The sequence below is a fragment of the Podarcis filfolensis genome (assembly GCF_964270895.1).
Source record: "Podarcis filfolensis genome assembly, chromosome: 9".
NCBI classification, from domain to species: domain Eukaryota; kingdom Metazoa; phylum Chordata; class Lepidosauria; order Squamata; family Lacertidae; genus Podarcis; species Podarcis filfolensis.
Window position 1 is genome coordinate 13,130,677 of NC_139610.1, and position 19,285 is coordinate 13,149,961.

Below are 19,285 nucleotides of genomic sequence, written 5' to 3' on the forward strand. Positions count from 1 at the left end.
GCGTAGGTAGAGGATAGAGAGAGGTGCCTGGGTGCATGTGCAAAGGCACATGCTCAGAAGGCAATGTTGCCCTGAGGTTGAACAGCACATTTCATGTTAGCCCCTACCCCCAATTACCTGTTTGCAGCATTGGGACGAGGTAATTTGGAATAGGAAAAGAGTTTGACTTGATTTGCATAATTAGCAAACGCTTTGCATAATGTGCCCTCATTCAAATGCGGTTTGAATGCCACAACCTTAATTCAGTGCAACTAACTTCATTCTGAATTGCCATGCTTGGCTTTCTGCAGCTTAGATGGTGTGTGTGTTTTGTGTGTGTTTTTGTGCAAACCTGGGAATGTATTCTCTCGTAGGGAGCATAAAAACAGGGTTTTATCTGATGAAAGAAAATATGCCTGCTTCGGAGGGGGAGAAATCTGCTGCTAATGTAGCCGCTGCATTGTTAGTTATTTCACAAATGCATTGAATTTGAAGTGAGCAAAACTGGCAAATATATCACACGGTTCTAAATGCCAGCTTACCGCTGTGCATGGGCATTGTAACTACCTGTCCTTGAGCGAGGCAATTCAAGCAACAATATAAAAAGAGAGAGACTTTAACATGTCTGGCTCCATCTAAGCCAGAAGGACGGAAAGTATGACATATGAAAGCAATATACTGTTTAGTGTGAGAATCAATTTTGTTATTTCTATAACAGATTCGCTTTTCTGGTTTCTGCATTCTGTTTTTACAATGTCCCCTGCATTGCCCTGATATCATTTTGCATTTGCTTGCCTTGTAAAAATGGTCACAGAGCAACACTGCCATTATATTGCCTCTTTCCCTACCATAAAGTCATTGCTCCAAGCCTGCAACGACAGAGATTTCTTTTCTCTTTACATCGCAGAGTCATTTTCTGTGAACTTGCTTTTTTAAAAAATAAAATAAAATATGTATATATAAAATAACATAATCTTCACTGACTCTGAATGAAGAATTGCTTTTAGCCAGATTGCATTGCACGGGTCAATTATATACTGGGCTCACATGAGAGTCGTTTTATATAGGGGCATGCACTGATTTTCTAATGAATGAAACACTGAACCAAATGAGGTCCATTTGGTTCAACGTTCATTCAGTACCAAACAAATGCCATCTGTAAGAATTTAATCATCCCACTCAGGGGTGGGGATGGTTATCTTTCTCCCATGGCAGTAGCTAATGTGGGGGCAGATGTCGCCCAGCAGGTGTCATTTTATTTTTTCAGAACTGCCTATCACATGGTTCTGGAGCATTTCTGTGGGATATGGCACTTTTTTGTGGCAACCGCCATTGCCCATTCCTAGAATGCCACAGAATGTTGTAAGGTCTGGCATATTCTGGGAACAGAAAACAGTGGCTGGCAAATCAGGTATGCTGCCACAGCAGAGCAAAGAGATTGAAAGGAGCTCAAGTCAGCAAAAACAAATGTGAGCATTTTCATTTTAAATAAATGAAAAACTAAGGGTCGTATCCAGTTAAGGACTTCTAATGTCCCTTTCTCTGCACCTACCAAAAATCTGTTCCAGGGAAGGAGAGGGAGAGGAAGGTTTATTGTGCAGGTCCTTGCACTAATTAATAGTGAGCTCTGCTCCTGTGAACAATGGCTCCTCTGTGGGAGGAAAATATATGGTCCTGTGATCCACATGCGTGGGTAAATAACAAAAGAATTGGCTGGGTGCCTGGATTCAAAACACAGGCGAAACTCACTCCCCAGCAGGAGAGGGCCCCCAGTGGCAGAGCTAAAACTCACAAAAAACAGGCAGCAGTATAATGCGGGAATATAGGCTGTTAAACCTTTTCATGTCCCATTTAGCTTGCTTGCAAACAGCACCCCTCTCTTTCTACCCCTCTGGCAATGAACAGATCACACATTGTTAAGTAACTTTAAATACTTTACTTGCAAAATCTCCAAAGGTCAGATTCATGCATTTCTCCAAGCAGCAGCAAGGAGAACACAGGCAGAATGTTCTTGGATAGAAAATACAGAACAGGCATAGGCAAACTCAATTCCATGTCAGTGAGAAAGAGGGGGAACAGGAAGAGAAGGTTTCACTTCCTCCCTTATTGGAGAAGAGGGGGACGTCACCTAGCTGAGTCTAGGAATCCAGTTCTATTTTCTTAACCCCTTCATGCACTAACTAGCACTCATGCATGTTTGACTACAGTCTCACACATCCTTCCTATGGGGAAAATCTGATGGAATGATGTCCGTAACCATTCTGCCCACAAGTAGGCCTTTTGCAGTGATGGTTGGTGTCAACTGGGACTTACAGGGTGGAAAGCAGAGAAGCCAACAATAGGAGAAGCATGAGCCAATGACAGGCAGAGCCCACTAATTCTAATCCTACTCTTCCTTGCAGGAACAAAACTGAGGAGGAGGGAGCTAGCAAAAAATGTCACCCACTGGTCACCTGTAAGATAACAGGTGGTTAGAAAATGTGTGAGGGCAGACTAAGCTTGGTGAGGTACAAAACCATTTGGCTTAATGGACCAATTTCCATTTTGCGTGCAGCTCTATAGATAAAGTATGTCCGACCTCAAAGAGGGCACGTGCTGCGGTGAGACCTGGAGACTGACCTTCTGGTTGTGGGTGGGTATATTGGACAGCCACAACACTTGATTGATAGGCCCCTCATTGCTGGGTTTCATTTGGCCAATGGGGAGCTGTCTAAACGGGCCGAGGGACCTATATATGCCTATGCACATGACCCAGAGCTTCCTCTTTTGGCTCTTGCATCGGAACACCCACCCACCTCTCCCTATATTTAGGGCATTGTGCAATTGACCTTGCTATGCCATCGTGTGTCGTCTGTCATTGGGACAGGGGCACGGCAGGAATTTCCCCACTTGGCTGATTGGCTGTTGCCATTTGGGTTTCGCCTGCAGTGTAGCAAATCGTCACAACATGTAAGGTTGCGGATAGGCTCTGGTTCAGGTGATAGGGATAGGAGAGCGGTCTCGTCATCCCTATGTGAAGGGTATTCTGTTAAAGGAATCCAGGGACTCAACTTGGTTTGGTCAACCCCCAAGCGGGGGTTATGCCCATACCTGAGTCCATGGGAGCATCTGGGGAGTGGACATAGTCTGTTCTCGGGCTTTCCACCTACCTCAGGTGTTCACCCTTGACTGACCTATGATAGAGCTCTGGGTCAGCGCCATCTGCAAGGGTGCAGGGAGCTAGTCGAACCCGAGCCTATGCAACCACTCACTTTTCTGTAATCGATAAAGTTGTGGCCTAAATTCTGCCAAAAACCAAAACTAAAATTTGAATCAGATGTGTGTTTATTTACGGGGGAGGTCTCTGGGTCTGAACACGCAAGTGCATTTGGAGATGATATGGTCTCATTTTGACTGTACCATATGTTATTTCTAAACACTTGAATTAGTTCTTATAATCAAAGATGGGTTAGTATGTGACCACTATGGGGCGAGCACGCTCAATTTCATAGGAATGGGGTCTTTTAAAGTACACAGCAGCAATGCTGCCAAAAATACCCATATTGCTCATGACACTTATTATGTAAAATGCAGAAGCAGGTAAATATCCATGTAGGTCTTCATTTACCCTTAAGGATTCCTTTCACAAAGAAACTGTTCAGGTTGAAAAGAGCTCCTTTAAATATTTAAAATATGAATAGCTTCTCCACCCCTTCTCTGGTCGATGAAAGGGGAGCTTGCCTTTAGTTTTCGGAAAACATGAAAGGGGTCAGATCACTAGTATTAGAAGCCTCCCTCCCTCTTTGAGAGATGTGCTCTTTCAAGACATCAAATAGAAAAACACTTTTCTCTTTAGTCTACCAGTCTTGCACAATGTGTCGCACTCATGAAGTCCTTTAATCCCATTAGAGTTTGCACAGACCATAGAGAAAGTCCGGGAGGTGGGGGTTACTTTTGAACAAGCTGGAAGCTTCTGAGACCCAGTATACAAAAAATAATGTTCATTCAGTTCAGTTGTTTTTACCAGCACATCTGTGGACCAATCCACAACATATGCAGCTTGGGTTGATGTTTCTTTTATCTCCAGTCTACTAAGAAAGGGAGCAGTCAGCACTGAACATGGTGACATAAAAAGAGTCCTGCTGGACCAGACGAAAGGCCTATCTAGTCCAACATCCACTTCTCACCAGTGGGTCAACAAGATACCTGTGGGAAGTAAGGTAAAGGCATAGGGGCCCCTGACCATTAGGTCCAGTCTTGGCTGACTCTGGGGTTGTGGCGCTCAACTCGCTTTATTGGCCAAGGGAGCCAGTGTACAGCTTCCGGGTCATGTGGCCAGCATGACTAAGCCGCTTCTGAACCAGAGCAGCACACGGAAATGTCATTTACCTTCCTGCCGGAGTGGTACCTATTCATCTACTTTGACGTCCTTTTGAACTGCTAGGTTGGCAGGAGCAGGGACTGAGCAACGGGAGCTCACTCCGTCACGGGGATTCGAACCACCGACCTTCTGATCAGCAAGTCCTAGGCTCTGTGGTTTAACCCACAGCGCCACCCGTGTCCCTCTCTATGGGAAGTAGCTCTTCTCAATAAAGTCCTCAAGAGCATAACAGCACTTTCACCACATGTGAGTCCCAGTAATGGCAGTATGGAAACAGCTTAGTGGGTGTGGGACTAAGCCCAAAGCATAGCTGAGCCCACACAGCCTTGCCAGACTATAGCATGCATCCCCTCTGTCTGTCCAGTTTGTGGCACCAATCCATAGGGTGGCCCTCCGTGGTTAATTTTCTCTCTCTCCAACTACTGGAAGAGGTGGGACCAGTGGGGATTCAGGGCCAGGACCAGTGGGTCTCTGTGATGCCGTTGTGTGATTTTTTCAGGCATAAGGTAATAATGCCTGAATAGATTTCTAATGCTTGATGTTTTTATTATGTTTTTTTTAAATGATATTTATTCAAAATTTCAAAAATACATAGGTATAAAAAAAGAACAGAAAAATACAACAGAAAAATATATCAAAAAGAAAATACAAAGGGAAAAAACAAGAAAAAAAATACAAATCCCATATTGCATCTTTTCATTTGCTTGTTTCTTGGACCTCCTCACACCTCCCTTTTTGTATTCTAGCTTAGTTCATTGTTTCAGCAAATTCTTCCCATATTTCTCAATTTTTGTTTAAATAATTTATCTTAACAGTCTATCTTATTTATTAACTCAACATATCCTTCCCATCTTTTGCTATGTTCTATTGTTCAATTTACATTAATTTCTTTAACCTTATCTTGTCTTAAGAATCTTGAAATTCGAATTTTAAGCCATATTTCTACATAACTCTTTAAATCCTTTTTACTAAAGCCAAATGGTTCCATTTCAGCATAATCCCTAATATTTCATTAGTGTTACACTAATTCCAAAAATAGAAATAGAATAGAAAAATAGAAATAGAAATAAGTTTTTCTTTTTATAGACTTTTTCTTTTTCTCTAGTTTTTATCCAACGTCCCTTCTTCCTGGTCTCGGGTTGTGTCAGTCCTTTCTATCCATTGCATCCAGTCCATCAATCTGGTGATCTTATATCCGAGGCCCTTAAGTCTCTTCTATGCCCCTTCTGCAGAATTTCTTGTTCTTGTTTGTGCTTACGATCTTCTTTGTCTTTTGTTGGTTTCTTTCGCAGTTTCTTTCCTTTCTCCTTGGGGAGTGGGTCTCCGGGGAATTCCAGCCAGTAATAATCTCCATTTTCCTTCATCAAACTAGCCCATTCCCTGCAGTCCCACTCCCCGTCATCGTCATTATAATCCAAAAAGTGGTTATCCAAAAGATAATTGTCCACCTGTTTCATAGTCCCACCAGAATTAAGAGCTTCCTTGACTCCAGACGCTTCCAGCCACACTCCAAATTCAATCTTCCAAAGCAGCAGTTTTTTCTCCTGCAGGACTTTAGGTCTCACCATTTGTGTTGCTTGGGGTGCAGTCGCAACCTCTTCCGTCTTCATCTGCCCTTGGACTTGCCCTGTCAAACCAGTTTCCTGAATTGGTCTCTGTATAGTTTCTTTATCCTTGTTTCCTGTTAAATCATATTCACTGGCTACAGCAGTCATCAAGTCCAACTTTTCATTCATCAAGTTCATCTTCTCATGCAACTGCTCCAGCAATGCATTTGTCCTGCCAAGGGCAGACACCAAAACTTCCTCCCAGCACATTTCTCTTCAAGGTCAAACGACTGGTCCCACGATCTCAATCTCGCAGCTGTGAAGTCTCCAAGTAAACTGCAACAGCAAACTGACAGGCTCCCTCTAGGGGACACAATTTCTATTTGTATCCATCTTTAAAAACGTATCCAACAAAGGAAAATTACTTTCAATTTTGAAATACTTTGTTTCTTTAAAATGCAAAAATGCAGAAAGCAGCGTTGAAGTTAGTTTGTTTCTCTTTTTTTTAACTATCTGTCAAAGTGCTCCACTTTTAATCAATGGACGTCTCCAACGATTTCTGTCCTGACACCCCGTTCCCAGGTTTGGGACGATGGAAACTTATATTCCTTTACTCTCTCTCCTGCAGGCTTAAACAGTCAAATCCCCCCCCCCTTTTCTCCTGCTTCCAAGGGGGTTTTATTGGTAGTAGATGCAGGAAATTTCAATCTTTAAGACAACTTTCCAGGCTATTAGATTGCTAGGTTTTTGCTTCAGTCTGTTTACAAAAAGCGGAAGGCGGACTTCCTGTTTAAACCTTCCCGCTTCAGAGCCTAATTCACAAATTTCTTAATCCAATTTTCCATTTTTACTCACGGGTACTTTGTTTAGAGTCCAATTGTCATCAGGAAAAAGTCAGCGCTCTCCGGCGATGGCTGTGCGGCTTCCCTCTGTGAAAGTAGCAATCGGTTCGCTGCACCGCACTGCTCACCCCACTTCACTCCGGAGCCCCAAAGAGGGGGTTTCCCTGCGAGTAGGGGAGGCGCTCTTTGTGCTCTGCTGAACCCCACGTTCCCAGGCTCCTCCGCCTGAGATTTCTAGCGGGTCCCCGCCTTCGCCGTGGCGGGAAGACCCAATTTCCACGGAGCCCGTTCCTCCGGTCAGAGGAACTCCGCCATTCATCGATGGCACTGACCCAGAAGTTATTATGTTTTTAGATCTGCTGTAAGACGCCCAGAGTGGCTGGGGAAACCGAGCCAGATGTGCAGGGTATAAATTATAAAATGCAAGGCATGAGAAGGCTCATTTCTCACTAAATGATTGTAAGATAAAGGTGAAGGATCCCTGGACAGTTAAGTCCAGTCAAAGGAGACTATGGGATTGTGGAGCTCATCTCACTTTCAGGCCGAGGGAGCTGGCGTTTGTCCACAGACAGCCTTCCGGGTCATGTGGCCAGCATGATTAAGCCACTTCTGGCACAGCGGAACACCATGACAGAAACCAGAGAGCACAGAAACAGCATTTACCTTCCCGCTGCAGTGGTATCTATTTATCTACTTGCACTGGCATGCTTTCAAACTGCTAGGTTGGCAGGAGCTGGGACAGAACAATGGGAGCTCACCCCATAATGGGGATTCGAACCACCAACCTTCTGATCGGCAAGCCCAAGAGGCTCAGTGGTTTAGACCACAGCGCCACCTGCGTCCCATTATTATTATTATTATTATTATTATTATTATTATTATTATTATTATTATCATTATCAGGGCTACTATTTCTAAAGAAAATAAATATTATAAAGGCAACGTAAGTCCCCAGGGCACTTTAAGCCACAGGATTCCTTCTCCCAACCATCTGCAAAGGATCCGAAAGTGTCTCCTCTTTAGGAACAGAAATACAGCATTCAGAGTTGAATGTTTGAAATGCCCCCATCACCTTCTCCAAAGACACAAGTCAAAGCCTACAGGAGATGTGGTTCTATATGGTATTGCCACTTAGGCCACCAATCTATTGATGCCTCTTATTAGAGAGTGTATGAATAGCATAGTCTCACCCTAAAGGCTGTGATTCATACACATATTACAGAGAAGGGAAGAGATTCCGGACGTAAAATTTTAAGGCAGTTCAGCAATATAGTATATTAATGCTACCCAGCCAACCGAATCAAATTAAAAGTGAATAAATAAATCGATAGCAGCTGTCCCTTCAGTGAAACTGGTTTGTCTCTTAATTACTTTTGCAGTACCCAGAGAATTCAAGGCCAAGAAGATCTTGGTCTCTGAGCTCGTAAATAAACACATTGCAAAGGGAAGAACTGCAGATCTACTTTTCAATACATTTATGAAGTCATATTAATAAACCTTTCACATGTGCTCAAATCGCCCAAACCTTTTCATACTATGAGTTATGTTGTCCTCAGGATAACTTCATCCATACATTCCAGTACATGAAATGGATGGAGAATTATATATACTGGTTTGTTCCGTTTGTGAGTGATGGTTGATAGGAAAGGTTATTTAAAAATATGCTGCTTTATGGCTTGTAAATATAGGTCATAATGCTCACTATGGTTCAGTAAGTGGGGGAAGGCAGAAGTCATGTAGAGTCACTCCCATGTTTCATTAAAAAAGGATAATGTTCTTTTGCAAAGTCAGAGAGATTAAAGGTCACATTAAAGCTTTGGTTTTTACAGCCCTGTCTCTGAAGTTATTGGGTTATACAGGTACAGTAAACAAAATTTAGGACATGTTGCTTGCATTCAGAATACAGAAGGTGATATTTTGGAAGTTCAAGTAACAAGAAAAGCCATCTTCAGGCTCTATGTTTAACTTCAATTAGAGGCAGGCAGTGGGTATGCAACAGCAAACCAGCTGCTTCTGATTGGAAACACGGGCATCTGCTGTTGCGCAAACAGTACATGCTAACCTTATTAAAGCTCAGTTATTTTTATTTTATTTTATTTTTATCTTCTGAACTGCCCAGGTAGTTACTTACTATATACCGGTAAGTTTAGTCTCCCTCTGTGTGTATGAACCCACAATAATGGGAAAACCATCCCTAAGACATAATGACTTCAATTGGCTGCTCGGTTACGTGACTGGTTCACAATTTCATATGACTGCTTCTACTATAATTTAAGGAATAAATTATAACTCTTGTCAGGTAGGTGTGTTTCCTGTTCTGTAGTGTAGTGAGTGCCTCCGAATACAAGTTGACGCTGCTGTTTCAGTTAAATCCTACTCTTTCCAATTGCACGATACGGCGCTTTTCAATTTCAACGTATTCTATTATTATTATTATTATTGTTGTTGTTGTTGTTGTTGTTGTTGTTGTTGTTGTTGTTGTTGTTATTGACTATGAAGGCAAAGGTCATTCTGCTCTTGTACTTTGCTTTGTGTCAGATTCAAATGTACCTGTAGCAGATAAAGAAAAGCTAATTTCTAGCCTATATTTTTTGCTCAGAAGGCTTTTTCCCACTCTAGATCCATCTTTGCTTGTTTATAATGATGCAGCTGCCATCCCTCCACTTCTGACTTTGAGCGCTGAAGTGTGTGTAAGCAAAATAGGTAATTCAGAAGGAAATGATTGAATCAAGGCAAATGAGAAATAATGAATTGACAAATCCCGAGTACGGAGTACACAATGGCTGGCAAACTATGCCTCTGCTAATTTCCAGTCCCTAATGATGCTAGAAATATATAAATATCAGCAGGTCAGCTAGTTACAGAGTGAAAAAACAGACAAACCAATAACTAATTGGCTGAAGTAAAGCAAAATAATAATAATATTTGTCCTTGGAGTGCAAGCAAGGATAGACAGATAGACAGACAGATGATAGATAGACAGAAAGACAGATAGACAGATGATAGATAGACCTTAACTTTTAAAATGTGGATGTGACATGTTTCCAAATATGTATTATGCAGAACTTTAGATGCAACTCTCTCTTGAGTGAACATCTGCATTTGCCTCTGCATAATGCCAAGCCTGTGTGCGCCTCTGCATAAAATGTGAAATAGTTCAGAGTAGCTGCTACCATCATGATCATATGCTTTGGGCAAGAGCTGGGAAGTCCTCATTCTGACTCAGCTATATCTCAGCTTTGACACCTTCATTTACAATATAATAAGCCTTGCAATGTTGTCATGATGAATGTGATATAAGAATAATGCATTCAAAGTGCTTTGACCGCTTCAATGAGCTGCATAATGGCACAACTTTGGCCTGTCTCCACACCACATTTGGTCTACAGTGTTGTTTAATTTTGTCCTAGTTCATTTATGTATTTAGCTATTTCCCAAGGCTGGCCCAATACATTTTGCTACCTGAGACAAAGGACAAGATGGCTGTCCCTCCCAATTCCATGTAAAGAAACCAACTGGATTGATAGCATAAGAAAAAGCATAAGAAAAACATGCTAGATCAGACCAGTGGCCGATCTAGTCCAGCATCCTCACAGTAGCCAACCCAGATACTTAAGGAAAGTAAATGAATTTTACTTCTAAACTGATGGATGGCTATGTCCTCCTTTGCACTTGAAAGCAGCAGGCTCAATTAAATGGGCCAGAAAGGCTTCATGGCACACTCAGCTTTGTGTTTCCACCTTCCACAAAGTGCTGGCCCTCTTCACATCTTCCAGCTGAGGTGGCCATCTCATTCTGCCTAATGGCAGGACTAGCTCTGCCCTGCCCGATAATTTCCTTTCTAAAATAATAATAATAAATTTGGTGCAATAATGGGGTTGGTGTGTTTTACCTGGTTCCAACAGATCCATGTTCAAATACAGTGGTACCTTGGGTTAAGAACTTAATTCATTCTGGAGGTCAGTTTTTAACCTGAAACTGTTCTTAACCTGAGGTACCACTTTAGCTAATGGGGCCTCCTGCTGCTGCTGTGCCGCCACCGCCCGATTTCTGTTCTCATCCTGAAGCAAAGTTCTTAACCCGAGGTACTATTTCTGGGTTAGCAGAGTCTGTAACCTGAAGCGTCTGTAACCTGAAGCGTATGTAACCTGAGGTACCACTGTACTCCTGTCTGAAACAGTCACTCTTCATGAAGGTTTCCCAATCCTGGGTCTCTAACTGTTTTAGGACTACATTTCCCATCACTTCTGACCAGTGGTCCTGCTAGCTAGGGATGATGGGAGTTGTAGTCCAAAAAGAGCTTGGGAAGCACTGGTCTAGACAATGCTGAGCTAGAGATCTGCATTGAGACCTGTGGCCCTGTGGATCCTGCCATCTGAAGCAGTCGTCTAACCTTACCTGGATTGCTGGACCTTTGGTCAGTCTTGTTATCAGACACCTTTCTGTTTATGGGAAGGATTGGTAGAAGGTTCCAGGCTCAATCTACAGGACTGGGAATGTTTCCTGTCTGAAATCCCGGAGCGTCACTGGCAGTCAGTGTAGGTAATACTGAGTCATATGGACCCAATGGTCCCTATTTGGCCACGAAACTCACCAAGCAGCCATGGACAAGTCAGCCTACTTACTCTGCAGGGTTGCTGTTGTCAAAAGAGTGAAATAGCACTGTTCTTTGCTCCTTGGTGTAAGGGTGGGATTCATCCTGGGTAGCTCAGTGAGTAGAGCATCAGCCTCTTAATCTCAAGGTTGTGGGTTCGAGTCACATGCTAAAGATTCCTGCATTTCCGGGGGTTGGACTAGATGACTCTTGTGGTCCCTTCCAACTATCCACTTCTAGGATTTGTCTGGCAAATGGGTCCTGTTGAAATTGTTGAGCTGTCCAACAGCTTAAAGTTGGATAGCTCTGCCAATAGCTGCCTGATTCACCAGCAATAAGGTTCATATCATCTCACTGGTAAATAAATATATATATATATAAACTATTGCTAAGCAGTACAAAGACTGTGAAATAACTAACTTTCAGAACATTTATTATTTAAAAATGTTATATCACTATATATATATATATATATATATATATATATATATATATATAATAATATCCCTCATTACTTTTCCTCTTCATTCCCCTCGTATGTATTTTTTGAGATGGTTGCATGATAATATTTCTAGGTAGCTTTAGGCTATAAAACTCTTATCATTTGCTGAGAGAAATGAGGGAGGTTAAGGAAGAGGCATCTTCCCATCAAAATTGATGACACCTAGCTGTTGTCCATAACTTTTTTTAGAACCAAGGAACAAGAATTCAGAATATGCTTAGTGGATATTGTTTAAGGCTATTTTGGATGGCAGGAGAATTTATGAGTTAAATTAATAATAAATGAGCCCATGTTGCATCTCCTGGAGTTTGCAAACAACCTCATCTGACCACTGAGAAGATGTATGCTTTTCAGCAATAATGGAAGTAAATAAATATTAATAACTTTCTTTTAAAAAGAAAGAAAAGCTGTCACTGTGTGGCTGTTGACTATACATAAAGTTTAATGAAGACTATGAAAATAAGTGGGTGTTGCAGTTTTAGGAAACTCACTATGCTTTAGCATTTATTGTCTGGGAAGTTGCCCATGGTGGCTGTCTATGATAATAACCATTAAATTTGCAGCTTTGAGCCAATTACTTAACCAAGAGTATTGATTGCTTATTGAGACATAATGCAGGTGAAATATTCACACAGATAGAGAGTTAATAAGTCTCTGCAAGGAGCCCCTTAAATGTGTTGTCTAAATGATGGCTGTTGACTGCAGATATACTTTGCAGGTCTGAAATAAACCTTTCCCTCTCCCTCTCCCTCTCCCTCTCCCTCTCCCTCTCCCTCTCCCTCTCCCTCTCCCTCTCCCTCTCCCTCTCTTTCTCTCTCTGTCTCCACACACACACACACACACACGACTTCATTGTCCCCCCCTATTTTTTATTTTCATTTTTCATTTTGACAAAGCAATAATAACCCAACTGGAGATCAGCACCAGCCGCTGCCCTAACAACAAGATATACCTGGTGTCAGAGACTGTACTGAGGAGGGCTGCACTGAGGACTGAGGTGGGAGTCTACCCCCCCCCACCCTCGCCCTCACCCTGCTCCGGATCCGGATCCTGAATCTTCCCAGGAGCAGGAGAACAGTATAGATTTCGAACAGTGGTTTGCAGAGGGGCATACTTCAGAAGGCAGAAGCTGGGAAATACTGGATGGGGGACAGCTAGGAGAAGAAACACTGGGAGAGAGAGGGTTAACAGATTCACTGTCTCTGGACAGCATTCAACCCCCATCCCCAAAGACACAGAGAGCTCAGAGTGTGTTAGAACAGAAAGCGCACAGGTTACAAACTCAGACTACGAGATGTAGGAGTGACATAGATTAATTGGGACGGCGGGTGAGCCTTAATTGGGAGCAGCGCCATTCTAGGGAGACTTGTTCTTTTGTCTCCTGCTGTGATTATTAAAGAATCTAACTGGTAAGAATCTAACTTTTGTTTGATCTTCAACTCCCCGAAGCTTGACACCTGTGTAGCAGTTAGAGTATTGGACTAAGACCTGGAAGAACAGGGTTCTAATCTCCGCTCAGCCAGGAAACTCACTGGGTGACCTTGGGTTAGTTACTTACTGCCTCTCAACCTACCCTACCTCACAGGGTTGTCGTGAGGAATCAATGAGGAGGCCACATTGAGCTCCCTGGAGAAAAAAGGTGGGATACAAATGCAAGAATAAATAATAAATAAAAGCAAATGTAATAAGAATGCAGTACAGATTTTTAAAATAATGTTGTAAGGAATGATGTGAAGTTTTGGTCAACTTAAGTCGGAGATGTGTGTGTGGTTTTATGTTCCTTTTCCCGAGTTTGTGAAATGACATTGGAACATTGTATTTGTTCAGCTCTCTTGAAAGTTTCTGGGAGCTCAAAGCAAATAAAGACAAATGGATAGTTGATGCAGAATACAAAACATTATCAAAGCAGCACAGGGAGCCATCAGAATATATTAGGTGTTAAATCCCATTGTCTCGTGCTAGCTTAAAATAAAATGGAACGGGAAATGTCACTTCATTAATCTGTGCTTGAGACAAAGACTTGCCCAGTGAGAAATGGTGTAAATTCCCAGGCAGGGCAGCTACAATAGGGAGATTACATTGCCACTGTCTTCCCCTAAATGCTGTAAGAACTCCTATTTAAACATTAATTCAATTAACTAATCAATTTTAATTGTAATGAATTTTAATTAAGTCTCCAGCCATTACCAAAGAGGCCTACCAGTACACATCTATTTTAAGGCTCTGAAAGATTTTCTTTGCATTGTTAACACTGATCCAGCTCAGCTGAAGCATGTAGCCACTCACAAAGTCTGTTCTCCTTCATGGAGAGCACGTGTTGCAGTGGGGGCCGCCAGGACACTCCAAAGTTGGGGGCGGGCTAATTGATCGTTGGCCACTGATGCGATTGGGGCTTCCCTCGTTGTTGGGAAGAAGTTAATGTTGCCATTTGTTGATTGACAGCCAGAAATGCTAAAACTCCTTGCACGAGGCTAGGGCTTCCTCTTTTCGCCCATGCATCAGATTGCCCGTCCCCCCCTCCCTAGAATTAGGGTTGTTCGCTTTGACCTTGATATGCCTGTCATGGGGTCATCTGCTCTTGGGGCAGGGGCCCAGTAGGAATTTTATCCATCTGGCTGATTGGCTGGGGCCATTTGGTTTTTGCCTACTGCCTGTGCCTGCCCCTCTAATGCTGCTGCTGCAAGGGATTCTGTTAAAGGAATCAGGGGCTAACTATTGCTTGTCCACCCTGTCAAGGGGGCTCGGGCCACTGCAAGAGCTCCTGGTTGCATTTGGGGAGGGCTGAGGGCAGGTTCCCTGCTCCGACGCTACCCCCAAGTGTATTCCCCTATTCTGACTTTTGCATCGTGCGGAATGTCAGTCTGTCCCCCATGGTGGGGGCAGATAGTCACAACCAATGCCTAAGCAACCTCCCACTTTTTTGTATTTTAATAAAGTTGTGGCCAAAATTATGCCAAAAACCTTAAACAAAAATTATGTGTGATGTGTGAGTTATTGGGGTGGCCCTGTGGACCTCGACACTCAACAATGACCCTCCAACCATAAAACGTTGCAAAAAAAGGAGGGAAGCATCTCAATGAATTTGTACCTTAAAAGAAAGCATTAGGACTTGGGTAAGGAAACTTTCGCTGTTTTACAAGCTGCAGTTTGCAACATCTCTTCAAGTTACACGCCTTTCCTCCAAGTCAATAAATATGGAAATCTAATAGTGAGTGTAGTTCTCCGCATCATGACTACTGAGAAGGAAGTCCCGTTGAATTTGGCAGGGTTTACACCTAGGGGGATTACGGCCTAAATTCTAATTTGTTGCAAAGAGGTGGAAATTGACAGAGAAGCAATTGAACTATGTTAATTTGCATCAGGTGACTCTATGTATGTTTAACGATGAGCAAGACATGGGAGACAGTATTAGGAGTCATTTGGATGGTTAGATCTCAGGGATCAGGGCGCAATTTGTTTGTTATGTTTTCACAGTGAACCAACCCAATGTGATTTCACCAAACTTGCCTGCAGATCAAAACACAACTTCTCTGTCAGATTATGCACTTCCTTGCATTTTGCAAATCAGTTCTGGTCCTAAAAATTGTGCACAGAAATATACGTAACGTAGAGGGTGTCTGAGAGAGCACAATATGTATATTTTAGGGAGAAACTCACTGAATCTCACTGAAAAACATGTGGGATATTATAGGAAGTGTGTACAAAATATGTTAGCTATATACAGACATAGGTAGAGATAAAGGGACCCCTGACCATTAGGTCCAGTTGTGACCAACTCTGGGGTTGCGACACTCATCTCACTTTACTGGCTGAGGGAGCTGGCGTACAACTTCTGGGTCATGTGGCCAGCATGGCTAAGCCGCTTCTGGCAAACCAGAGCAGCGCATGGAAACGCCGTTTACCTACCCGCCGGGTAGGTACCTATTTATCTACTTGCACTTTGACATGCTTTTGAACTGCTAGGTTGGCAGGAGCAGGGACCGAGCAATGGGAGCTCACCCCGTCGCGGGGATTCGAACGGCCAACCTTCTGATTGGCAAGTCCTAGGCTCTGTGGTTTAACCCACATAAATAGCCATTGATAAGCCAGATACTTTCACTAAATTCTGTGGCTACAATCCCACACAGAGTGAATGATTTATAGTGATCCATGAGGTAGAGCCATATTCCTGTGTAAATATCAATATCTGATCTCTGTCTACACAAATAGTCTATAAGAAAGTGCAATAAGAATCTATAATGACTTGAAATAGAAATCAGGACGGACGGCATGTTACATTTAAAAGTGCCTTACATCAGGCACCATTCCAACTACATCCCTCAGCATTACCAAGGACATTTCATCTACATGTATTTTGACTAAAAATGTAACCTTGCTACTCAGTTGACAGGCTTTTGTGTCAGCTAATGCAGAGTAAGTGAAATTATGCATAAAGTAAACTGACATTAAAATCACAAAAATCAGCCAGCAGTAGAATATTAGCCCAGCCAGGTGCTTTTCAAAACTAGTTCTATGAACAGGCCAAGTGAGGATTTTTTGGGCACGATGCTCTGCCTCATTTCAATAAGCACCACCTCTATAGTCAGATAATTCTGCAGCAGAAAATCTCAGTCTGGTAGAAGCAAGAGATGAGTGAAAGCATCCCAGACAAAACATGCATGCATGCTTTGGATGTAAATCATGCACAGCCTAAGGTACTTCTAGATAGATGGAATCAGCCGTCTTTTCTCTCTCTACAGTTCCCCAGGAAGGGACTGCATGCTATGTTGCACAGATATTTTTGTGGTCCTTTTAAAACAACTTTTTACTTGTGTTGTTCCAGTGGATTTATAAGATGCTCCAAATAACCTTAGAATCCTACAAGCATCAGATCAACTCATAAGTGTTGTTGTTGGTCAGACCGATGCACGGAGCAGTTCATAAAAATATGGGCTATTCCACACATGCATGTTCTGATATATGCAGTGATCTGAGAGCAGAAAACTGGGCAAGTCCACTCCAAAATGTGGAGTGCAGAAAATCCTCCCCATCTCTAGCCATTTGAAGCCTAAGTCATGGCACAGTCAAATCTTGAGATGATGCATTGACATTTTCTTCTGCTTGTGAATGGCAAACCTGGCAGATACAGTGGTACCTCGGGTTAAGAACTTAATTCGTTCTGGAGGTCCGTTCTTAATCTGAAACTGTTCTTAACCTGAGGTACCACTTTAGCTAAAGGGGCCTCCCACTGCCACCATGCCGCTGCTACACGATTTCTGTTCTCATCCTGAAGCAAAGTTCTTAACCCGAGGTACTATTTCTGGGTTAGCGGAGTCTGTAACCTGAAGCGTCTGTAACCCGAGGTACCACTGTATCTGTGATGCATTGAACTATCAATAATCTCCAGAACATACAAACATGCACACATCTAGAGTTGCCATACATCCCAGCTGGCTGGGCTTTACTCCGATTCTAGCTATGCCACCCACTATTCATTGATACCTTTAGATGGTCTAGATTTCTAGCTCATAACAATATACTCACCTTTCATCCTTAAAGGACTGAAGGCATGAGGCAAAATGTGCAGGAAGGACTCTGCACAATCAGATGCGGGTGACGTTGTGGTCTAAACCACTGAGCCTCTTGGGCTTGCCGATTCGAAGGTCAGCGGTTTGAATCCCTGGGACGGGATGAGCTCCCGTTGCTCTGTCCCAGCTCCTGCCAATTTAGCAGTTCGAAAGCATGCTAGCGCAAGTAGATAAATAGGTACTGCTCCGGCAGGAAGGTAAACAGCATTTCCGTGTGCTCTGGTTTCTGTCACAGTGTTCTGTTGCACCAGAAGCGGTTTAGTCATGCTGGTCACATGACCCGGAAGGCTGTCTGTGGACAAAAGCTGGCTCCCTCAGCCCGAAAGTGAGATGAGCGCCGCAACCCCATAGTCTGGACTTCACCATCAAGGGATCCTTACAGTCATTTAGTGAGAAATGAGCCTTCTCATACCTTGCATTGTACTTAGGAAGATTACAGCTTTGATTGACACTCTGTGCTCACCCAGGCTTCCTTTTGTGTTGTGCTTCTAAGCACAACTTTAAAGCTCTGTGTCCATGTCCTTTTTTTTTTGCCCCAGTGCTTTCTCTGTGAAAACCTACTCATATTCAGACATGGAGCTTTCAGCAGGAACCTATGCCTAGAAAGCACAGGGTAAAATTTAAGTGTGGATAAGCCCTTAGAGAGGGAAGCTGTGATATTGATAGAGATGAAAACAGATTAGACTAATACACCTATGTATGAAGAAGGGAGTCCTGGGTTCATCCTGAATCCATTTGCTGTGTTGTGAGGTTTAAAAAACAAATTCAAACAAAATAACACTGCTTCATAGCTGGGTGGAAAGATTATGACCATGCTTTTCCAATTAGATTCCACCAACAAAACTGCAGCATCTATAGGCTCTGCATTATTCAGCAACTTTTTTATTTTATTTTTTTATTTTTGCAATCAGTGCATTTTGTGTCTGCTTACTGCAGTCATCATATTCTCGGAGTTTCCAGAGATTAGTCAGTGTGCCAGGTCTTTTTCTTGGCTGTATCACCCCTGACAATCAGACCAGTATTGATGAGCCCATAAAAAAGAATTTGGCAGAGGTTTGCAAAACTGAAAGGGGGTGGTTCAGAGAATTATCTTCTTTTGTTAAAAGCATGGCCAACATTCATCCATCCGAATAAACATAACCAATCTAGTTGTGCAGCATTTTTCGAAAGTCTTATGATTTGCTGGACTGCATGATGATTGCAGATAAAGTCATCATCATAGGAATGTCCAATAGAAGAAAAGAGGAGGCTGCATCTTCACACCCACCTTCTATTTGCTTTACAGTTGTCCCAGTTTATGTCTGCAAGGGTTTTTTGCAAACCACAGTGATGCCTAGCTGAAAAGTGCCATGAATGACCAAATGCAAACTGCAAAGCTACAGTGTTTTAACTGCAAAGTTGAAAATATGAAGTGTGGCAAATATACCCTTTTGGGAAATTGACTGTGGCTCCATAAAAGAGTGCACTCAAAATGCAAACTATAGTTTATCACTGAGTAATGGGTGAGCATGCTCATTTACAAGATGGGCACTGTCTCCAAACATCCTCAAAAAGCTTATGCCAAAATGAGATGCAGAAAGTAAATCAAAGCCTGTTGAAATAAACCTCTGGTTCCCTTCTCCTTGTGCCCTCCATCTTTCCCAACATCAGGGTCTATTCCAGGGTAGTCGTCTCTTCTCATGAGGTGGCCAAAGTATTGGAGCCTCAGGTTCACAATCTGTCCTTCTAGTGAGCACTCAGGGCTGATTTCCTTCAGAATGGATAGGTTTGATCTTCTTGCAGTCCATGGGACTCTCAAGAGTCTCCTCCAGCACCAGAATTCAAAAGCATCAATTCTTTGGCGATCAGCCTTCTTTATGGTCCAGCTCTCACTTCCATACTTCACTACTGGGAA

The 19,285-nt window shown here is 42.7% G+C and overlaps 1 long non-coding RNA gene across 1 annotated transcript in view; it reads left to right on the top strand.

Moving 5' to 3' along the window:
• The window catches only part of LOC310770344, a 42,416-nt gene extending 39,654 nt beyond the window's left edge, over positions 1-2,762 (top strand). The window contains exon 4 of the long non-coding RNA XR_014552092.1: positions 2,382-2,762. This is a non-coding gene — a long non-coding RNA (uncharacterized lncRNA). The remainder of the gene's footprint in view (positions 1-2,381) is intronic.
• The last annotated feature ends 16,523 nt before the right edge of the window (positions 2,763-19,285 follow it).